This window comes from Callospermophilus lateralis, chromosome 9 (assembly GCF_048772815.1).
Source record: "Callospermophilus lateralis isolate mCalLat2 chromosome 9, mCalLat2.hap1, whole genome shotgun sequence".
Classification (NCBI taxonomy): Eukaryota; Metazoa; Chordata; class Mammalia; order Rodentia; family Sciuridae; genus Callospermophilus; species Callospermophilus lateralis.
The window spans coordinates 52,057,486-52,077,432 of record NC_135313.1 but is presented as its reverse complement, the minus strand read 5'-3'; the positions used below and the strand labels follow the sequence as shown (position 1 = coordinate 52,077,432).

At 38.1% G+C, this 19,947-nt stretch overlaps 1 non-coding gene across 1 annotated transcript; it reads right to left on the bottom strand.

The window, feature by feature from the left end:
• Positions 1–10,934: 10,934 nt before the first annotated feature.
• Trnav-cac (transfer RNA valine (anticodon CAC)) lies at positions 10,935–11,007 on the bottom strand. Its single transcript has one exon. It is a non-coding gene; the product is annotated as a tRNA-Val (tRNA).
• Positions 11,008–19,947: the final 8,940 nt, after the last annotated feature.

The following is a 19,947-nucleotide window of genomic DNA, read 5'->3' as shown; positions in this document are numbered from 1 at the left end:
GCAAAAATAATTCAGCTTAGGATTTATAACCCAAAACCCAGATGCTGCACAGTTGGAAAAGTGGGGCTGCCCTGGTTCTGGCACACAGTGGAAGCATTTATGAGACAATATGCAACATCCTTCCCTCAGAACTGCCCATATTATAAAAGGTCTGGACAGATCAGCCATTGAGATGGCCTTTTCTGTCCTTCCCACAGACAGTTGGGGAGGTGAAGAGAGAAGGCTGGGTGAGGAGGCTCCCAGGGGGCTCCCTTCTCACTTCAGGCAGCCATGACCTTTCCATAGAGTCTTTCTCTCTCTCTCTCTCTCTCTCTCTCTCTCTCTCTCTCTCTCTCTCTCTCTCAGAAGGCCTGAACTCATAGGGACCATGTGGACTGCAGGGCCTAAATGGGATAAGTTAAGGAGACAGAAAGAAAGGACATCAGGCAACATGGAGCTCTGGTAGGAGGATTTACATGCTGTCAGCAGAGTTCCTAGTAGTGAGTGAGTGGAGATCTTTGCTCCAGACACTTCCATCCAACCACAGCTTCCATGCCCTGTCCTCTGGCATATCCTCTTAGGTGGGAGAGAAAGCAGAGAATAAACTTTAGCCTTGGAATTTCTTTGGCATCTGGAATTAGGGTCTCAGCACTATCTCAGGGCTCTACAGCAGTTTCAAACTATTTTAGGGACTGGACTTTGCTCCAGAGTCCATTACAGATGAACATGAAGCTGTCTTATTAGCCTGAAGTAGAGATTTATGGATTCACTTTGGCTGCCTTCCCTGCTCCCAGCTTTTTGAAATACACTTTGTATATGAAAAACTTTATACATGGTTAATGTATGCAATTTAGTGATTATGAATAGATATGCATATACAGGTATACACACATAAATGAGTGTATATGTGAATATATATATGTATATAATATATGTACATATATTCATACTATCATCACAAGACTAATAAAACTATCCACTACCTATCATCCCCAAAAGTTTCCTTATGTTCCCACTTTTGTGATTAAAACACTTCCCACGAGACACACTCTCTTAACAAATTCTTAAGTGCATAATATCTCACTGTTAACTATATGAACTATGTTTTTTACCAGATCTCTGGGATTTATTCATCTTGTATAATGTAACTTTATACCCATTAAGCAACACAATATTCCTTTCACCTCATCCTCTGGTAACCCCCATTCTATTGTATACTTCTATACATCTGACTATTTTAGATACCTTATATTGGAGGAATTGTGCAGCACAGGATCTCTGTGAACAAGTTATGTCACTTAGCACAATGTCTTCCAGCTCCAGCTACGTTGTAGTAAACGGCAGGATTTCTTTCTGCTTCAAGACTGAATAATATTCCATTAGATGCAAACACTACATTTTCTTTACCCATTCATCTCTTGATAGGCAGGTGGGGTGTTTCTGTATGTTGGCTATTGGGAATAATCCTGCAGAGAACATGGGCATGTGGATCACTTTGTGTTTTCTATTCCAGTGCAAGTCCAATTCTAGCCTTAATCTAAACAGATTGAATTTTGGTATATGCTGAGCTCTTGACTCACAAAGGAACTGATTGTAATTTAGAAGACAAATAGAAAACTCCTTGTAGTGGTTGAATTGTCGCTTCCAAAAAGATATGTCAATTTTTAGCCCCCAATACCTGTGAATGTGACCTTATTTGGAAAAAGAATCACTGCAGTTCTAATAAAAAGAAAGGCTCTAGAGATGACACCATCCTGGATTGAGGGTAGTCCCTAAACTGAAGGACCAGTGTCTTTATGAAACAGAAAGAGAGAAGACCCAAAGGCACAGAGGAACAGCCATGTGAAGATGGAGACAGAGTGGAGTGCTGTGTCTATAAGCCGAGGGACACCAGGGATTGCCAGCAACCACTGGAAACTAAGAGAGAAGCATGGAAGGGATTCTCTCAGTCTCCAGAAGGAACCCCCTGGCAATGACTCAGCTTTAGATTTCCCTCCTCCAGAACTCCCAGAGATTAAATTTCTAATGTTTTAAGCCAATCAGTTTGTCATGCTCAGTTATGGTCATCCTGGAAAATGAATATACCCCACAGTCCATCCCCAAAGAGTTGTGTGCTCTGTGTTGGCAGTATACATGAGAAATCCTATAAAATCACCCTTTATGGCACAGCGGGGTACGGAGTACACAGTGGGTTTGGACTACACTGACCTTGTTAGTTACTGCTGTCTGCACGGTTTTAAGTCCCTCTCTAGGCTTCTGTTTGTTCTGTGGAGACCAGGAAATCAGCCCGGAAATATGAAACAGAAGGTAGGTAGAAAAAGTCAAGAACACATACGTGTGGCTGCACACTAATGTCAACTGGGGAAGTTTTAAAACATATTGTTGACAAGGCCTCACCTCTGAGCAATTAAGTCAGAGTCTCTGGGTTTGAGCCCTGATAATTTTTAAACTCTCTGAACATCACTTCACATCCACCAAGATGACTATTTTAAAAACAAAAATAAACAGAAACAGAAAATAACAAGTGTTGACAACATTGAGAAATTGGAACGTTTGTATTTTGCTAATGGGAATATAAAATGGTGCAGCTCCTGGGGTAGTACTTTGAAATGTGTAGTACAGTAGTTCTTAAAAAAAAAAAAAAAAAAACTAAAATAGAATTAGCATATGATCCAACAAATTTACTTCAAGTTATATACTCCAAACAATTGAAAACAGGGAATCATGTCTTATATCAATGTTAATAGCAGCATTATTCATAACACCCAATAGGTAGAAGCAGATCATGTCCATCAGTGGGTGAATGGATAAATGAAACATGGTAGATCTGTGCAATGGAATATTGTTCAGCAATAATAGGAAGTGAAGCTATGGCATATGCTACATCATGGGTGAACCTTGAGAGTATTTTGTTAAGTCAAATAACACTAGATGCAAAAGGACAACTATTGAATGATTCCACTTATATGAAGTACCTAGAGCAGTCAAGTTCATAGAGACAGGAGGTAGAAAGGTTGTTTCTAGAGAATAGGGAAAAGAGAAGAGGGAGGTCATTGCTGAATGAATACAGAATTTCAACTGGAAAAACTTAAAAAGTTCTGGAGATGGGTAGTGATAGTTGCATGAAAATGTGAATGTTCTTAATGGCACCTAATTATAAACCTGAAAATGGTCAAAATGGTAAATTTTATGTCAGGTATTATTTACTATAATAACAAAATGAACAAAATAAATATCTTTCCTAGACAATGTGTATATGCAACCAGAGTTCAAAAACGAGGATAAGCCGGAGTTCAGAAGGCTAAGCCAGGTCAGGCAAGGCATGGGAGAGACTCCCTTGTCAAATGCCTGTCAAGAAACTCAAGAATATGCAGGACAGGGACTTATGCCTGGGACTCAGATGCTGGGAGTCAGAGGCAACTAAAGTAGTCTCTGCAAGCCTGGGTCCCAAAGTCAGAGAGGGACCAGTGGTGGCACTGATGTGGTGTGGAATCAGTGTTCCTTCTCAACGCTCTACATAGGGCAAAATTGGTTCCTACCATGGGACAAAGCTGCACTCATGAGGTCAGGCGAGATCACCGGACAGGTACTCAGGAAACGGAGAATTCAAAGGCAGTAATCACCCCAAATCTGCTTTGTTTTGTTCCCGTATCAACTCCAGATATTTTCTTTGTGTACTAAGAAACCTGTGAAGGTTCAACTCTTAACCTCTTGGGTAAACTCCCACTCTGAACATCAGTCTAAAAGAGTTGAGAGAGCCTGTGAGCCTTGCATAAGTCTGACAAGCAGTCTATCGATCTATTTCCAGCACAGAGTGGGTTGCAGGGAAAAGTTGAACAAGGTGCGTGGGTGAGGGGTGAGGGCGTGCATGAACAGAGGCTGATACGCTTCATTTCCATTTCAGAGGGAATCCGTGCTGACCTTGTTCTCAGATTTGGACATGTCCTCTCCTTGGAATCAGATACCCCTGGCACTGCTTTTGGACTCTCTTTCTCTAAATAGTGATGATAATGTTAAAACCAAATTCCAACCCTTTAATTTGAAAAGATAACAGCAATCTCATTAGCAATGAAGGATAAAACAGAATCAGTTTTATCTATGTATATACTTAGTCTCACCTGAGCCTGTTTTTCCCCATGTAAGGGCTGTGTTCTGCTGCTCCCCTACCCTTGCCTCTACTCTGTTCTACTCTTCCTGTGAGAGGAGGTGGCTCCTTAGCACACCTCTTAAAGACAGCATATTAGTGGGGAAGCAGCATTTTACCTTACAATGCTATCTGGGCCAGCTTCCCAGCAGTGGAACCTGCATAAAAAGAAAATATTTCACCTCTCCTATTGTAATGGAGTTATTAAGAACAACTGTAAGAGGGAAGAAAAAAGGAATGCTACATAACTCCAAGAGTTCTGTTATGGAAACAGAGGGACAGTCTGCATTTATTGTACCTTTCCTGTACCATCTGCATCACCTAGACCTTTAAAGCGACATTTGTGCATAAAAATAGGATATAATTATTCAGTCCTATGCTTAGGGGTGGAACAAGGGCAGACCACAAAGTCTTGTCCCAGTTCGAGGACTCAGCAAATGCTGACTGAGACCCTAGTAAGGCTGCTTTCTTGTGGCTTTAGCATGGAACCAGGACACAGCCTATGCAAGATGAAGGCTATGCAAGGGTGAGAGTGATCTGGGGCTCTTCTGTTCTTTGGGAAGCACTCCCCAAATTTGGAGTCCTGGCAGTTGTACAGAATGAGGAGTCCACGAGTTCAGAAGAGCACGTAGATGTGTTCACTGTCCTGTATGCTTTTTAGAAAAGGAGAAGCAGGACAAAGATGCAGGGGCTCAGCAGCCTGCAGCATTCAGATGATCATCCAGATTCCTGCGTCAGGATTTCTTCCTGCATCACATTTACACCATCTCCTCTGTCCTCTTTGGCCTCTGGTTGAGCCATAGGTCTACCTGAGACTTGAGTGCAACTGGCCTGGCCAGGACCTATTGTATGTGTTAAGAATAAAGACCACCACACTTTCTTAGGGGTGAAACGAAGGGGAAAAAAAAAAACCCAAATTCCACAGCAAACAATTGTCTCTAATTCTCTGCCATTTCCATTCTAAGGTGAAAAGTGGCCATCTGTGACAGCAACTGTCAGTGCAGTGGCCCCTCTTACAATACATTTGATGGCTGATTTAACAGTGTGATTCCGAGACCTGTCTGGATTGAACTTGCTGGTTCCCCTGAGGACTATTTCATCCATGTGTTCCCCCACCTACACCACAATGTAGACTTCCTGAGTGCCTGGGATAATCACCTCTCCCAGACAAAGTGTTGGCTAATGCTGGACACACCTACAATTCTTAGCATTTGCCTCACTTTTTTCTCTAGATGCCAGGCAGACTCTGGCTCATTTATGCAGCTTCCCACATTCTCCTGAATTGAGACTTCATCCCTGGTCTTTCATATTTTAAATCTTTTCTGAGATCACATCCATTCCCATTGATTCACTCATTTAATTCGCTCCTTCAAGAAACAGGCAGACAGTGTGTTTTATTTACCAAAGAAGTGTTCCAGGTACTGAGGAAAAGAGGGACTAAGGACACCATTTTATCTTCAAGGATTTTACATTCTAGCTGGGAAGGTATACAAGGAATCGCCCAGTAGAGATCTGAAAAGACTTCCAAAGCCAGCTATATTATATATTAAGTCATCTTCATTTGGGATGGTGTTCTAGACAGTCTCCAAGATGACCTCCAATGATCCTCACCTCCAGGTCTTTATCCTCTTGTAACACCCTCTCCCACATTAATTCAGTGCTAGCCTGTGGGACCAATAAAATGCAGCAGAAGTGACTCCTGAGGTAATAAAAAGCATCAGAACTTACACAGTGGTCTCTTGAATGGCTCTTCAGCCAACCTTATATGACGAGGGTACTAAACTGACCCATGGAAAGACCACTTAAAGAACTGAAGACCCTGGACATAGCTACCTTTACCTTAGCAGTCATAGTAGTTGGAAGCAAATCCTCCAGCCCTAGTCAAACCTTCAGAGGAATGCAGCCCTGGCTGACAAGTGCCTACACCATCATGAGAAATTTCAGTCCAGAACTACCCAGCCAAACCACCTCAAATTCCTCACTTATAGATACCCACAAGAGAGAGCAAGTGAATTTTTACAATTCTGAGCAAATGAGTTTTGGTGAAATTTGTTACCTAGCATTAGATAATTAATACAGATAGTCTATTTTTTTTCCTGCTATTATAAGCTCTTCTTCTAACTGGAAATCCCTCTGCATATATTCTCCCATTCCATCTTTCTCACCTTGTAAAGCACAAATATCATCTATTTAAATAATGGTTTTCTTAATCACACCACTCTGACCTCTGTATCCTCTTAGCACACCACAGGTATTTATTTGTTTATTTGTCACAACTATTTCTAGATTATGTGCCTTGTAAGGGCAGGCTGGGTTACATTCTAAGTTTACAACATCATAGCACTAGCCTAAGTTCTGACACATTTAATGTATAATGATAAATATTTGTTAAATGAATGATATGAGTGATAAATGGTAACCTTGAATATACACAAGAATTACTATGTTAACTTCTATATTTGTATGTTTCATTTCAAGGTCTCTTTTCTCTTTTGCATTTATTTTTTCTGTATCAAAACTACTCTGAGGCATAAACCTCCTCTGTTATGTCTTTTGGCCTGCCTACAGCATCTAATATACTGCTGGATACTCAATGTGTGTTCAGTAAAGGTTGACTGACTAAGCACTTAATACCTTAAAACAGAAATTCAATAAATGTAGTCCCAGTGACCTGAAAGAGTAATGTTTCTCCTTGTGTGTCTAATGGATTACCAAGAAGTATCTTGGAGTCAGGATTTAAGAAACAACTGTTAATACCAAACTCAAGGACACAACTATCGTCTGAAAGAAAATTCTCCAAAGATAATAAAGGGCTGATAAAAAGAAACCCAGACTGCTTAAATGTAAAGGATTCCCTAAGACCCCTACACCTACCCCCAAATCAGAGATATCTTTGAAGAGAGTAAATACCTGAATACCCCATCCCAGGTCAGACCAGTCAGAGCCTAAAAGTCAATATTAGCAATTGAGTTAAGACATAACTGAGCTATCACAGATGAAAGGGAAGATTTCTACAGACGATTCTTGTCAAGGGAGCATCACTGCAGATCCGTTGCCCAGTGCTGACTCTACTGACCCCATGCATCTGGCTCATGTTGCTGCCCCCAGCACTCTGACCTGATCTCTTCACCTCTCACCCTTTGTTATACAAAGTCCTTAGCTCCAGTCTTGTCTGTGATTGGTTTTATTTCTCTTTTTTCTCTTTATCCATGCTGTGTTCTAACCTTAACCCAATCAGCTTACAACTCCTGGATGAATTTTCTGTCATCTGCTCAAGTATCTCTTATGAAGGTGACAATAATTCCTTCTTAGTTTTACTAACTGGGGAGTAAATGCTAATGTAATCCATTTTCCCCCCTTTTTTATACTGGAGATTGAACTCAGGCCTTGGGCGTGCTAGGTAAGCAGTCTACCACTGAGCTACATCCCCAGTCCTTTGCAAAATTTATTTTCAGACAGGGTTTTGCTAAATTGCCTAGGCTGTCTTTAATTTGCAATCCTCCTGGTTTAGCCTCCCAAGCAGCTGGGATTACAGGCATGCACCATGATGCCTGTTTCATCTAGGCTTTTACAGGAGGAATGAACTGTAAAATAATGATTTTTAAAAAGAAAGCATCCTGAGTTTTGATAATAAAATTATGCTTTAAAGATACTTCTTTATATATCTAGTTTTTCAAGGATCTGGAAATAATAATATTTTTCAAGTGAAAGAAAAATAAAAAGTAGAAGAAATAAAATGAATATTCATGTTTTATAATATACTAACATTTACCATTTGGATTTTCAATAATTTAATGGAGAGCGCAAACAGGTTTTTATTATCCAATGTATTTGCCACTGGATTATCCATCAGAGATGTAAATGCTTCTAATTCAATCATGTGTATCTTGTGGGTACATTAATAACTTCACCGTTGATGGCTTTTGTATTTTATGTTCAACTGTATGTTTGTTATTATGAGAACAATAAATATAATTTTATAAAGGAAAGAGACAAAATTACATAAAGTAGAATGATATCTAAGTGGAATGGAATAAAGTAAAAATTATTAATAGAAACAGAAAATAAATTGATTTTAAAATAAACATTGTGATATAGAAGGTATTTTAAAAAAATTGTAAACCCTAAAAAGAATTAAAATGAGTCATGAATGTCTTTTGGCTCTGAAGTTCTCTTAAATTCAATAATTAAAATAGCCTGTAAAAAATCCTTGTTATTTTATTAAAAAGTTCAATAAAGAAGAGCAAATAAAGGATAATCATCACAAATTCTAAGTGGTATTTATTGAGTTTCTGACAATTTTTTTAAAAACCATGTCAAGTACATCAATAACAACAACAAAGTGTATTAAAACTCAACCCCTATGTTGCTTCTACCTTCACTTCCTCCTGATATTCATTTACAGTGTTTCCCACCCCCCAGGACAATGTTTTTGAAGCATTCTCATGGGTCAAGAGCCATGCTGAGCACTCAAAAGCATAATCTCACTTAACATTCCTAAGAACCCTATAGCTAGGTACACAACATGCTGCTGATGGAGAAACTGAGGCATGATGGGGAGTTGAAATAATTTGCCTTAGAACATAGTTGGAGGTGAATTAGAATTTAAATTGAATTTATCCTCAACTCCAGAGCCTTATTCACTTATTCTACCATGTTTTTGAGAGTTTGAAGTTCCATCTTCTTCAAGAGACATGCCAACTTCTCAGTCTACACAGATCTCACTCTCTTTTCTGAATCAAAGTTTTCGTTATTTTGATCACGTTTTGATTGTATACTACCTTACATTGTGATACACGTTTATATGTATAAAACTTGTTTCTCAACTGGATTGCAAACTTCATGAAGGTAAACTCATGCTTAATATGTGCTATATACTCTTAGTTTACCAAAATACTATATTAGACATATGTACTCAATAAATACAAGAGGAAATAATTGAGTATAATCTTTAAAATAGGTGTTGTTATTGAGGAATGTAGCATAGATATCCTAGTATTGTTTGTACTTTACATGTGTTGCCTTATTTAATTCTGGAGTAACCTCTGAAGTAGGCTTTATCATGTTCATTTACCAATGAAGAAATGGGATAAATGTTAAAGGTCACAAAGGTAGCTAGTGATAGTCAGAGATTTAGATCCAAATTGTCTAAAAAATCTTTGTTCTTATCATCTACTATACTGATGGATTAGGGATTTGTTAGTACAAACGATATTAGCAAAATTATTTTTGCTGTAGGGCAAAGAGTTGGCAAGAACTGACCAAATACAAAATACTGCTTATGTGTCATTGATATACGCTCTGTGTCTGAGTACATGCATGGAATATGAGGAAGCTGTCCTACTGACAATTGGAAACCTGCTAGGGAGTGGAGGAGAAGGACATGCATAAAAGAGCCTCCTTCTATCTATATCACTCACTTGGGAGAAAGAAAATTGAACTGAACAAGAATGTTACCTATGATCCTTCTACAATTACAGTATGACATACAAGTAGTTTCTGATTTCTTATAATATTGTCAACCATTTCTATTGGAGAAGTGAAGTAGCTTTTATTTTCTTTCTAGGATTTAACTTCTTGAGATGATGCAGTTCTGATATAAGGGACATTCCATAGTCCATTGTTAATGCACTACTAAAAAATAACAATTTTGGGTGTTTTCCTTTTGATCACAAATCTCTTGGGAAACATAACCTACTCTTCCTACTTCAAGATCATAGTATATTTTAAAATATTTTGCTCTTTCCAAAGAGTCAACCTACAGTCATTCTTTGGATTCTTCTTGCTTTGTCCTTTCCTGACAGATGATTTAGTCACAAGAGTCCATCAAAATATATCACAGGCAGCAGGAGAGATGTTGTTGGGGATAAAGGAATCACCCCATTGCAGTTTCTCATAAACTGATAACACTTCTGTCGCAAACACTGGCTTCAAAGAGGGAAGGTGCTCTGCTCTCTCTATATCTTTGCCAGAGATGGCCATAATAAACTAGCTGTATCTCTATTTGCTGGGAAGCAATATTTGTGAGAGTTTACAAGGAAGCCATATCAATAGTTAATAGAGTCATCAATATCCAGGAGCAAAATTGATTTTTAGTGAATACGGAACTGGAAAAAATATTTTTCTTTGGCCTTTAAAAGTTACTTTTAACAATGTGTCCTATCACAGCACCATTTCTTAAATGGTTAATATATTTGGCTGACAAAGCAAAGGTAGTCCTATAAATAGGATTATTAATGATGAAGAATTGGAGATACAGTAGGAGAAAAGTAAGTTGCTGCAGAATGAGATATAGCTGAGCAAGGCAGAAATATGAAAGGCAGAAAGTATTCTAACACCACAGAGGACAATTTCTCCATTCCAAGGCCAGGGGAAAACATTCAAGGCCCCAGGGAACTGACCAGAAGCATGTCTTTTATGTTCATTTTGGTGTTATTTGTAATGGCAAGGACTTAGAAACAATATAAATGATCAGCCATGAGTTCACTCTTGTGAGAGAACACAATTCAGCTATAAAAATGAATTGTTGAGAAACCTCTAATAATGTGAGAAAAATTTATGAAATATTATAAAGATATAAAACCAGCTTACAAAATTGTAGATATAGCATGATGCAAATTAGGTAAAAACACGCAGAGATCTTTGCATGCATGCATATAATCTAAAGATGGAGAAGATAAGCACCAAAATGTTCCCAGTACTTAGCTCCAGGTTATGAGCTTGTGGCTGGTTTTAATATGTTTCTATGTATTTTTGGATATTAAGTTTTCTATAAATTAACGTGTATTATAATTATTATTATTAATTATTTTGGTGGTACTGGGGATTTAACCCAGGGCCTTGTGCATGTGAGGCAAGCACTTTACCAACTAAGCTATATCCCCAGCCCTTAACATGTATTATTTTTACTATTGCAAAATAACAATAATAATCATTATTTTCTAAGAGAAGATGATGATGTAAAGAAGAACTTCTATTTTTGGCAATAAGATTGATGAAATACCTTAAGGACTAAAACAAAAGCAAAACCAAGAAAACGCCTGCCTTGAAAACACACTGCCAAGTAGGTAGAGATGAACAGAGGGCTAACCAAAGTCAGAATAGAGATCCGGGTGTGATCAACTGCTCCAGTGTCCTGTGGCCATGGCGTGTTGGAGCCCCCTACCACCAGCCTGACAGCTGAAGGTACACCTTTTCCCAATTTCATATTCACTGACATCACATGGATAGCTTGAAATCAACCTGGATGTATTTACAACATACAGATGGGTAAATGCTATACATCAGGATTTATTTTTCAGAAAGCCACTGCTACATTATTGAAGTTGAAGCTTAAGGAACAAATCCTAGGATCCTATAGAACAAAGTGCCTAATTATAGGCACCACATGAATTTGAGCTCTAAAGAGCTATATACTCATTATAATTCAGGAGGGGGAATGAACCCGTTCCACAGATGGAATTATCAAGGAAACAAACTTAATGCTGGGTGAAAAGCAAAACATCCTTCCTGAAAATTTAACCACAAGCTGACCCTCATGTAGGTTTTAGGACCTGACATTCCAGCTACCTATTGTAACCCACCAAACTCTTTAAGCCACAATTTGAAAGTGGTCCAAGTTGATAGTAACCCCAGGCTCCTGTCTGGTTCCAACACAAATTCTTTCTATGGAAATAAATCTACAATTCAGCCTGAAGTATTAGCACAAATATTAGTTCATACATAAAAGTACAGTCAAGAAAATAGCAGCCTGAGTAAGAAACAATAGACAGGAAAACCAGAACTGCAAAAGTTTTCAATACTTAATCTAGGCTTAAGATAGATACGTTAAATATATTTAAAGGAATAAAAGAGCATTGTAAATGTGAGAATGGAGTGAAAGTCTATTAAAGAATGAAGAAATAAAAAGGCTTGAGGGGAACATATGGAAATTCTAGTTATGAAAAATATAAAGTAATAGGAACTAAAAACTCAACAGACAAATTAAACAGAATATTAGATACAACTGAAAAGAGAATTAGAAAAACGAGAAGGCAGATGTAAGGAAAGTATTCAGAGGCAGTAAAAGGAAAGAGGTGGCAAATATGTAAGAGAAATGAAGATCCAGTAGATATATACATGCATCTAATGTGTGGCAAATCCAAGATCCAATAGATATATATGTGTATCTAATGTGTGACAAATCCATAGGTAAAATAAAAGCATGAGATTGTAAACATTACAAAGTGGTTACCTAGGGGATGGAATGTGACATTAGACCACATGGAACATACAGGTTTCAGAGATTGTTCATTCAGAGTTGTTCCATTTTTTTTAATGCCATAAAATATATTATAATTATTCTTTGGTATATTGTTCATGTTTAATAAAAGCATTTTAAAAGGAGCTGGAAAGGAAACACTTCACAGTGTTATATGTGACTGTATTTGAGTCATAAAATTCTGGCTATTTTTCTTTTCCCATCTTTTCTAATATCCTCAAATATCCCATCAACAGACTATTATATTTACAATAATAATATAATGATAAAACACTTTTTTTAAAGAAGGAAGCATATCTGTCTATATCATAATAAATGTCTTTGCATAAAGGGCAAACTCAAATGACCCTGTTAGCTAGGCTCTTCTCTTTTATTTACAGATAGACAAAATTTTCAAATGCTATATGCATCAAAGTGAGAAGGCTCCTTTGGACTCTGCTTTTTCTCTAGTTCCTAATCAATTAAGGAAGCCTTTTAATTACTTCTTGGGATTTATGGAGGTTCTTAAACTGAATTACCTCAGTTTTTAAATTATATTTAATGACAAATTAATTAGAGATGTGGGGCTGACAAAATTACAATCACACTGCTGAGATTTAAATCTGTTTCAGATAAAGTCTGTGGCAAAGATAACACTGATTAAATATTTTTTACTTAATGTGGTTATGGAAAGAGTATAAGGCCTGTTGGTAAGACAGCACTGACATGAATAGGTTTTCATAGAGAGAATTTGCTTAGGCTTCAAAGCATTTTGGTGGAGGGGTACTGGGGATTGAACTCAGGGGCACTCAACCACTGAGCCACGTCCCCAGGCCCTATTTTGTATTTTATTTAGAGACTGGTCTCTGAGTTTTTGAGGCTGGCTTTGAACTTGCGATTCTCCTTTCTCAACCTCCTGAGCCAATGGGATTACAGGCGTGTACCACCGTGCCAGCTCAAAGCATTTTTAATAACTAATCAGTAATCAAATCGTAAAGAGAAGAGATAACTTTTTTAAAGTTCTAAATTTCACTTGGTATAAAATTACAATTTTCAAATAATTTAAGGGAAACAGATAAAATTTTTAAAAATTTAAATAAAGTAATGGGAACTAAAAAATCAACAGATTAAACAGATTAAAAAAATTAAAAAAAATTTTTCATTGGATGTTGCTTCAGCTTTTCTAACAAAAAATAAGCTATCTTGTAATTTACTTAAAGATGTTTCCTATTTGAAACAGTTTAGGAAATTTTACTTGAAGTCCAAAATTAAATTATCATTTATTTTGTTGGTTTCTAGTCATATTTACTGAGGTATAATTTGTATACAATGAAGGGTATAAATATTAATCAGAAGTTTGATCTATTTGGACAAATGCATTTACCTGCATAAGCCAAAAAACCTATAGAGATTATTTCTATCACCTCAGGTATTGTCCTTGTGCCCCTGCAATGTCAGCTCTCAAGTCCAGAGGACAAGTGTCCTGATTTTTGATATCATCGATTTGATTAGATTTTTCTCTTTTAATTTTTTTTTGGGGGGGCGGGTACCAGGGATTGAACTCAGGGGCACTGGACTACTGAGCCACATTCCCAGCCCTATTTTTTGTATTTATTTTTATTTATTTTTTGTTTTTTTTAGTTGTAGATGAACACATATCTTTATTTTATTTATTTTTATGTGTTGTTGAGGATCAAACCCAGTGCTTCACACGTGCTAGGCAAGTACTCTACCACTGAGCCATTACCCCAACCCTATTTTTTGTATTTTATTTAGAGGCAGGGTCTCAATGATTTGCTTAGTGCCTCAATTTTTGCTGAAGCTGGCTTGAACTCACAATCCTCCTGCCTCAGCCTCCTGAGCATTGGGATTAAAAGTGTGCACCATTGCACCCAGCTAGATTAGATTTTTCTAGAATCATAATATTCATTGCCGTGTCTAGCTTTTTTCACTAAGCATGATGTTTTAAATATATTATATTGTGTACCACAGTTTTATTAATTTTCTTCTTGTTTTTGGCCACTTGGGCTGATTACAGTTTTTTGCTATTACAAATAAAGCTGTTATGAATATTCTTGCATAAGGCTTTGATGAGCAATACGTTTTAATTTCTTTTGGATTAAGTACCTAGGCGTGAAATTGCTAAATCATAGAATAAATACATGTTTAGCTGCCTTTAAAACTTAGTGGGACTTCACCAAAACAGCTGTGTTATTTTCTACTCTCACCAAGACTATGTATTAGCTGTGGCTGACCCACTCTCAGACACCATTGTGTGGTTCATTTCTCATTTTAGCCATTCTGGGAGGTGGATCCTGGGCTGCAATTTTCTCTTTTTGAACATTCTTGTGGCATCTGCCCATGAGGATAATCTGGATAACTCATGAAACTAGTTGGGAGACATTTCTTCTTATATTTCATGGAACTGCCAGAACTTTTACATTCTGTTTAAAATAAAAGTTTCAATTTCTTTAAAAATATGAAGCTATTGCAGTTTTCCATATTTTTTCTTGTTAGTTTTTATATTTTGTGAATATTTGGAATTTGTGCATTTGTTTAACTATTGGCTTAAAAATGTTTATAATATCCCTTTTTTGTTTTTTAATACCTATAGAATTTTTGGTAATAGCTTATCATTCCTAATATTGGAATTATGGGCTTTATCTTCTTTCTCAATCAGTTCTCAATTAGATATTTACTGATTTTATGAATCTTTTCAAAGAATCAGTCTTTAAAATTATTTATTTTTGGAATTAGGCAAAGTAGCAGGGTATAAAATTAGCACCCATAAATCAATTGTGTTCCTGTACATCAGTGATAAATCCACTGAAAGAGAAATAAGGAAAACTATCCCATTTACGATAGCCTCAAAAAAAAAAATTGGGGAATCAATCAAACAAAAGAGGTGAAAGACCTCCACAATAAAAACCACAGAACTCTAAAGAAAGAGACTGAAGAAGACCTTAGAAGATAGAACGATCTCCCATGTTCTTGGAGAGGCAGAATTAATATTATCAAAATGGCTATACTACCAAAAGTGCTATACAGATTCAATGCAATTCCTATTAAGGGTCCAATGATATTTTCATAGAAATGGAAAAAGTCGTCATGAAATTCATTTGGAAAATAAGAGGTCCAGAACAGCCAAAGCAACCCGCAGCAAGAAAAGTGAAGCAGGAGGCATCACAATACCAGAACTTACATTTTACTACGGAGCTATAGTAACAAAAATGGCATGGAATTGGCACCAAAACAGACATGTAGACCAATAGTACAGAATAGAAGACACAGAGACAAACCCACATAAATACAGTTATAGCATACTGGACAAAGGTGTCAAAAACATATATTGGAGAAAAGATAGCCTCATCAACAAATGGTGCTGGGAAAACTGGAAATCCATATATTACAAAATAAAATTAGACCCCTATCTCTCACCCTGCACAAAACTTAACTTGAAGTGGATCAAGCACCTAGGCATTAGACCAGAGACCCTGTGCCTACTAGAAGAAAAAGTAGGCCCAAGTCTCCCTCATGTCAGCTTAGGAACCAAATTCTCAACAAGACTCCTAAAGTGCAAAAAGTAAAATTAAGAAACAATAAATGGGATGGTATCAAACTAAAAAGCTTCTTTACAGAAAACAATCAAGAACATGAAGAGATCCTACAGAACAGGAGAAAATCTCTGCCACCTACACCTCAGAGCATGACTTTCCAGGACATGCTAAGAACTCAAAAAACTTAATACCAAAAAACAAACAAACAAAAACTAGTCAATAAATGGCAAAGGAACTGAACAGGTACTTCACAGAAGAAGAAATATGATCAGTCAACAAATACATGAAAAAATGTCCAACAACTCTAGCAATTAGAGGAATGCAAATTATAACACTGGGATTTCATCTTACTCCAGTCAGAATGGCAATTATCAAGAATACAAACAAACTATAAATGTTGGTGAGTATGTGGGGAAAAAGGTATATTGTTAGTGGGACTGCAAATTGTTACTACCACTCTGGAAAGCAGTACAGAGATTCCTCAGAAAACTTGGAATAGAACCACCATTTAACCCAGTTATCCCACTCCTCAGCATATACTTAAAATCAGCATACTACACTGATGCAGGCACATAAATGTTTATACAAGCTCAATTCATAATAGCTAAGCTATGGAACCAATCTAGGTGGCCTTCAGCTGATGAATAGATATAGAAAATGTGGTATATATTCACAACGAAATATTACTCAGCCATAAAGATGAATGAAATTATGGCATTTGCTAGTAAATGGATGGATTTGGAGACTATCATGCTAAGTGAAATAAGCCAATCCCCAACAGATATTCTCTCTGATGTATGGATGCTGACTCACAATAGGCTGGGGGGCGGGGGTGGGGGTGGAGGAAGGGTATTCACCAAATTGGATGGGAAGGATTTAGAGGAAGGGAGGAGATGGGAATGGCAAAGACAGTAGAATAAATCGGATATAAATTTGCTATGTTCATATATGGATATACGACCAGTATAACTCTACTTCATGCACAACCACAAAAATGGGAAGTTATACTTCATGTATATATGATATGTCAAAATACATTCTATCGTCATGTAAAACTAAAAAGAATTTAAAAAGAAAAACATTTTATTTTTTTCAGGTGTTTTTACTTGACAGAATTCTATATTACTTATTTTACGTAGGTTGGGTTAATCAGCTCTGATTATTTCTCCTTATCATCTTCTCCTTGTCCTTCTTGGTCTTGAGGATCAAATCCAGGCCTCCTACATGCTAAGCTAGTTCTCAACCACTGAGCCACACCCCTACTCCTAGCTGCTTAAGTTAGAATCATAGGTCTTTTAATGTACATCTTTCCAAAGCTTTTCTGCTAGTCCTTCTTCCCCGTGTATTTGTTAGTTCCTTTAACATCTTTACATGGGTGTTTTAAATTCCCTCTGTCCTTTACCTGACATTTCCACCATGTTTGATTTGGTTCTTGTTCAAGTGACCATTTCTTCCTTGATGATGAGTCCCCCAGGTTTGCTTCTTTGCATTTATCACAAGTTTTCTTAAACGCTACCATTGTATACAAAAGAACAGGGAAACAGAATACATCTTTTTTTTTTCCAGAAAAGGGTACCCTTTCTTCAGTCAGGCTGTGAAGGAGAGTGCTGAGCCAGCCTATCTGCACTGGGGGCAGTGCAGCCTGGTTGGTGCTTTGTTTAGATCTGGTTCACCACAGATTTCAAAGGTTTGAGGATGGGATCAGGGCGTCCCAGTAGCACAGCTGGTGGTCTGAGTACATGGAGACTCTATTTCCCTTCCCTGCCTTCACTGTCAGCATGTGTGAGGCACCTGTCCTGCAGGGGATCATCTGTGGCTCTATAAACCCTCCCACTGCTGTGAATGGGGCTGCTGCCTTGGGAGGTGTCATGTGACTGGCAGTCGTGTCCCCCCCCCCCCCCCCCCCCCCCCCCCCGTCATGATTTCCCATCAGCCTTCAGCAGGCCCAGCACACCTCTGGCCACAGGGAGATCTCTTAGTTGCTCTACCCCTCCTTGATCCACAGAAAGCTCCTTGTTCTCAGGCCCAAGGAGCTTAAGGAACCCAAGCAGACATGCCTTTGTGTTCGGGACTTGTAGGGTTTCTGAATTAACATGCCAGGCTTGACTCAGCCTTTAAAAATGTGTTAAAAGCTGAGCCATTTTATTCTTACTTGCTTTTGTGGCAACTTCCTCCTCCTCCAGCTGTTCTACTAAGATACAGCAGCTGTGGAGCTCTTCTCTCACTTTCTGAATTTTGTTAGGTGTGTGTGTGTGTGTGTGTGTGTGTGTGTGTCCTTAGTGCCCTTCTGTTGAACCAAAACCATGAATTTGTAAGTGGTCCAGTTGTTCTTGGGAGGGTGGGAGCACTGTTTCCACGTGACCTGGTACATCCTACCCCTTAAGTGGATGCAGAAGGACCAGTGTACATGTTTCCACAAGACAGTCCCTTAAAGTCTCCTATAAGTTCTTCAGATAAGTTTATGTGACTTTCCTGTCTCCAGACAGCATTGTGATTATATTAACTTGGATTTGATCCCAGGAGTCCTCAATCCCAGGTAGTCCTCATGACTACCATAGAGAAGATGTCCAGTGTAAGTGAAGCAAGGCCCTCAGCTGTGACTCCTTTGTCTCCCAGTGCCTCCCCACCACAGACTCTGTTTCTTAGGCTCCTCTAATGTTGACCGTTCTTCAATCCATCCTGCACTGGCTGAGAAATAACTCCTAAAACACAGATCTGCTCCTGTAACTCCGTGACTTCAAAGCCCTTCAATGAATTCCACAGTTCACGGTGACCTTCATGATCTTCATTATTTCTGCACCCCCTGCATTCCAGATGACAAGATGTGCAATTTTGTTTTTATCCAACAACACTCTACTTTGAACTACCGAGTAGCAGAAAAGTCAATTTAGTTCATTTTGAGTGAACCTAGTGAAGTCACAGTTTTAAGTCAGCCTTTTTCATTGCTGTGACTCAAAGGAGCCAACCACAACAACTGTAGAGGAGGAAAGGTTTATTTAGGGGCTCATGGTTTCAGAGGTCTCAATCTATAGACAGCAGGCTCCATTCCTGGGGAACTGAGATGAAGCAGGACATCATGGTGGAAGAGTGGGGCAGAGGGAAACAGCTCACATGATGATCAGGAAGCAGAGATACTCCACTCTCCATATGCAAAATATGAACCCCATAGCTATGCCCCTAATGAGCCACTTCCTTCACACACCCCACCTGCTTCTAGTTACCACTCAGTGAATCCCATCAGGGATTGATTCACTCATTATGTTAGGGCTATACTCCAATTATTTCACCTCTAAACCTTCTTTCATTGTCTCACATGTGGGCTTTTGGGGAACACCATATTTAAACCATAATAGTCACAGTTTTCTGGCTTCCCATTTCTCCCCTAGATTGTCTCTTTCTTGACTGTTGTGGGTCCATCTTGGAATGTTCCAGTTATTAACCACTCTTCTTCACAGAAAAATCCTGTGATATCGGAGTCTCCGTCTTGCCTTTATTTGTTTCACACTGTATTTGCTGCTGTGATTTCTTCACCCTCTCAGGTGGTCCAGTACTACAAATCTGCAAGTTCTTGGGGTCAAAGCCACAGGAAAAATAAAAAATCTTTTGGTTCCTTTTGTCTCCTGGTTGTGCCTTGCAAGGAATCCATGAGATTCTACTCCTACTACTTCTATGATTCTATTCACTGTAGTATTCAGAAATTTCTAATGTACTCTCTATGCTATAGGGATATTAATAATTCTGAAGGACTTGTCAATTTCCCAGGAAACCCATGAAGGCAGCAGGGGAGAGGACTCCCTAATTCTGATAATTTCAAACATGTATGGGGCTCTTTTTTTTCCCTTGAAGTTAAGAAAAATTTTATCTTAATGGAAGTGATAATACTGATTCTGCCTCATTGCACATCCTTGCAAGTATCTCTGTCTTGCTCTTGAACCATAACTTTTGAGACTGAAAAGCCAAGACTTGACATCTTTATTCTCTTGTTCTACTGGGCCAACTCCCATTGAGGACAATGGGGTTTTCTGTCT